A 4,675-nucleotide genomic window follows, 5' to 3' on the forward strand; every position below is an offset into this window, starting at 1 on the left:
TCACTGCCCCTGGCTTCTACTCGTGAGATGCCGGTATCATTCCTTTCTATCCCCAATTGTGATGGCAACTGTGTCTGTAAATATTACTAAATGTTTGCTTGCCAGACAAAAAAAAAAAAAAAAGAAAAGAAATGCAATAATATATACACTATGTGCCTATGGGAAATGAGACGTCAGACAATTCTGAAGGTTAGGGGTACAGGGAGAATCTATGCATTAAAATGCAGTCATGCATGCTGGGTCTAGGAGTTGCTATGCAGGGTAGGGAGGCTCAAGGGGTGTAGACTATGAAAGAACCTGGACAGGGCCTAGGACGGTTTTTCAATTTGTTCTTTGTTGTCAAGTGAGGCCCTTTACCAGTTGACTTCATAACCACGTTCTATGTGAGGAGAGAGGAAGAATGCACGTCAAGGCTTGGGTTATGGGAAAATGCTGTATGATCTCCACTCTCTAGGTTTATCAATTCAATTCATAAATTGATGTGGGAGGTGAATAAATGGAGATTCTTCACGACGTTTTATTATCTCAAAGAGTGGACCTTAATTTTTCTCTCCTAATAACTTGATGAAAAATGGAAAACATAATCATTGAAGGATTTTAGTATTTTCTCATTTTATATTTTCAGGAGGAATCACTTTTTTTAAAAAAAAAATAGATCATTGGGTTTGATAACATTGGGGAATAGCCCAACGTGAGAGTATTATTCAAATTGCATCTCATAGCCTGGGATTGGTATTCACATAGAGGTCACAATCAAGGAGAAGTAGACATAAAATAGGAAAGCAAGACCTCATATAAATTATAGGATTCAATTATATTATAAACAATATCCAAGGTGCAATGTTTATTTTGTAAGGAATATGGTGCCTAACTCCAAAAGTTCAACCAGCACTTTCATCAAACTGTAACAAATGGGAAATATTGATACGTAGTAAGAGGCTTTGGAGTGTGTTTTATGCAATAAAATAACAAATTAAAATACAAAAAAAGAAAAAATAGATCATTCTTGCACACCCCGACCTCCACGGCTTCCAGCTCTCCCTAGGGTCCTCTTCATTCTCCCATCCGCACGGGGCAGGCCTCCTAAGGAGAGCAAACAAATGCAACAAAACCAGGTACAATGAGACTCAGGAGAGGCCCTTAGGTGCATGCAGGAAAAGGCAACGCAATAGGAGGACACGAGTCTCAGGAGCAGGGAAAGAGTTGCAGACCCATTGGCTCCCCCTGTGAGGAGTCCTAAGAAACATCAGATTAAGAGACACAAAAGATATGCAGAGTGCATAGGTCACCGGGCACGACGCCTATATGAGTCCTAATAGAATGCATTCACCCTCTCTCCTGCAGGATCCCCCAAGTTGCCCTGTGAGGGATTTGATGGACATTTCCAAGTTCGATTCCCTCTTCCCATCATGACCCTCAGGGTGACGATGCATCCACGCCTTTCTGCTGCTTGAGGAAGCCTCGAGGATGTTGACTTGACCTGGAGCCTATGGATGTGCATAACCGAATATCATTGAGAAACCTTTCGTGGATTTTATCGATTGATGGATTGATTGATTTTGCTGGTTGTGCTTGGTTCTACGCTAGGTTTCTGGGCTACCCAGGATCCAGGTCCTGCCCGTCAGAGTCAGGCTGGGTGTGGAGCTCCTTTCTTAGGGTGAGCCTCAAGGTGAATGAAATATGAGTTAAATTAACTATGAGTTGATTCGTTAAAAAAAAAAGTTAAATTGATGATTAGTCTCACACGATGGGCACCGCATTGCCTCGGCCCGTTTTTCAGGGAGGACCCATTGCGGTTCCAAGGATTGGTGACGGCGTTGGTGCTTTCCTGGCTGTTTGGGTTCCCTGCAGAGCACCTCCCTGCACCCGAGAGGCTGGAATTCAGGAAAGGAGGAGGAAGGACAACGCACATGACCTGACGTTTTGCCATTTTATGAAGTTTGCAGATCCCTGTCGCCACGTTGAGCCACTGCAAGCCTTGAGGGGGTTGGGGATGTAGCTCAGTGGTCAGAGCGCTTGCCTAGCAAATGCGAGGCCCTGGGTTCGGTTCCCAGCTCCGAAAAATAGAAAAAAAAATTGAGGTTGGGGATGTAGCTCAGTGGTCAGAGCGCTTGCCTAGCAAATGCGAGGCCCTGGGTTCGGTTCCCAGCTCCGAAAAATAGAAAAAAAAATTGGGGTTGGGGATGTAGCTCAGTGGTCAGAGCGCTGGCCTAGCAAGCGCAAGGCCCTGGGTTCGGTCCCCAGCTTCGGAAAAACAAAAAAAAAAAAAATTGGGGTTGGGGATGTAGCTCAGTGGTTAGAGGAGCTGGCTAGCAAGCGCAAGGCCCCGGGTTCGATCCCCAGCTCGGGAACAAAAAGAACCAAAAAAAAAAAAAAAATGGTGCATGGATCAATGCTCTCCTAGCACAGACCCTACTATAAGGGAGGGCAAGTTCGGGGCTTGCACCCTCTAAAGCTTGCAGTCGTCACTACATTCAACTCCGGTGAAGTTGCGTCTGAAGGATATTTGCACAGCCCAGCTGCATATGCATCCCATGCCACTTCTCTTCATCCTGACGCTCCCTTCATCCCTCGACCCCCACCTGTTTATAAACCCACGCTCTCTTATTTCGCCCCCAAATCTGCCCTTGACCCCTGCCCGAAGAGAAAAAGGATTCCCAGAGCCCTGTCCTCCACCGAACCTCTCAAGGTCTGTGAATTGGGATTGAGTATTTGCTCCTCCGTTCATAGGCGTGTGCGGTGCAATACGCACCACCGTGTCCTTCCAGGTCCAGATCACCTGACTCGAGTCTTTTTTTTTTAGGGTTGCATCCATTTTTCTGCAAATTTCACGAGGCCACTGTCTATATCCGCTGAGGAATGCACCGCGACACACATCGGCCGCACTTTGTTAATTTTTGGTGGAGGAATCAACACCTTGTTTCGCGTTGATGGTTAGGATGAGTCAAGCCGTGATGGATATCGTTTCACAGGTGTCCATGAGGTAGAATGGAAACTCCTATGGGGATTGGCCAATGAGGAGTCGGACTGGGCCTTGAAGAAGATTGATTTCGGGCTGGGATGTAGCTCCAGGTTAGAGCGCTTCCCTCAGGGAAGGCATAAGGCCCAAGGTTCGGTCCCCAGCTCCGAAAAAAAGAACCAAAAAAAAAAGGAAAGAGCACGATATGAAAATCATCACTCAGTGGTTAGAGCGCTTGCCTAGGAAGCGCAAGGCCCTGGGTTCGGTCCCCAGCTCCGAAAAAAAAGAACAAAAAAAAAAAAAAAAAGAAGTGAGAGGTTGGGGATGTAGCTCAGTGGTTAGAGCGCTTGCCTAGGAAGCGCAAGGCCCTGGGTTCGGTCCCCAGCTCCGAAAAAAAGAACCAAAAAAAAAAGAAGAAGATTGATTTCCGACTTTCGGAGAAACTGCTCTATTATTATTTTCCATCACAGCTGCAGACGTTTGCACTCCAACCTGCAGAGAGTTTCCCCTGAACCACATGCACGATCCCTTTTCCTATGACTCTTCGTCGCTATAAAATAGTTGTCAACTAGGATTTCGTGGTCGTTTTCGTTTCCTTTCTGTGTCGGCTCAGGAGGTGGAATGTTTCTTTCTGTCTTCCTCAGCGACTCAGGATTGCATGGCGGAAAGTCCCTGCCCATGTGCAATTGGGATCCTCTGTGTACATCCAGCCTCTCACGTATGGATATATTTTGGATATTAGCCCGCTGCCGGATGGGGAGTGGGTGAAAATCTTTTCCAATTCTATCCACTTCCATTTCCACCTACGGACTGTTCTTTCTCTTACGGAAGATTTTCAGTTTCATGAAGCAATATTTTTTTCAATTATTGATCGTATTGCTGGTTTCTGGGTGTTCTGATCAGCACATTCTTCCCTGTGCTGATGCATTCAAGTTCATTTCACTTTCTCCTACAATCGGGTTTGTGTCCGGTGTTTTGTTCAGCTCTTTCATCAACTTGGACTTGAGGTTTGCACAGGGTGATCGATACCCGTTCTATTTCCATTGTGATCCATGTAGAAATCCAGGTAGAATATAAATATTTTTGAACATGTGTTCTTTTTCCAAGGTTTATTTCTAGATTCTTCATCAAAAATAATGTGTTCATAGCGTGTGGATTTATATCTGGGTCTCACACTGGACTTCATTGATCAAACTCTATGCATTAATGCTCACACCATGTGTCTTTTTTAGATTATTTATTTACTTATTTTCACACTCCACATTTTACTTCCAAGTCCACCCTCGGACTGGACCCCATCCCATGCATCATCCCTGCCCTTCCTGCCTCCAGGAAGATGTCCCTTCCCCATCCACCCCACCAGATCTCTAGAGTTCCTGGGGCCTCCAGTCTCTTGAGGGTGAGGTCCATCTTCTCTGATTGAACCCAGACCTGGGATTCCTGGGCTGCACAGGCTTTGGGGGCCGCGTGTCAGCTGCTGGGTGCTGCCCGGTTGGGTCCCCCAGTGTCTGAGGGATCACGGGGCAGCTTCACCGGGACCGCACGTCGTCCTGCAAGGTCACCTTCCTCCTCAGCTTCGTCCAGCCTCTCCCTGATTCAACCAGAGGGGTCAGAAGATTCTGGTCTTTGGTTGGGTGCCCATATCTGCGTCGGACTCTTGTTATTCCAGCTCTGCAAAAGATCTTGATATCAGGGATGGTAATAGGGTTGCATTTC

General features: G+C 46.3%; 1 pseudogene; it reads left to right on the forward strand.

Annotated features, from left to right (window-relative positions):
- Positions 1-1,747: 1,747 nt before the first annotated feature.
- LOC116914997 overlaps positions 1,748-4,675 on the forward strand; it is a 166,408-nt pseudogene continuing 163,480 nt past the window's right edge.

Source organism: Rattus rattus, chromosome 13 (assembly GCF_011064425.1).
Source record: "Rattus rattus isolate New Zealand chromosome 13, Rrattus_CSIRO_v1, whole genome shotgun sequence".
Classification (NCBI taxonomy): domain Eukaryota; kingdom Metazoa; phylum Chordata; class Mammalia; order Rodentia; family Muridae; genus Rattus; species Rattus rattus.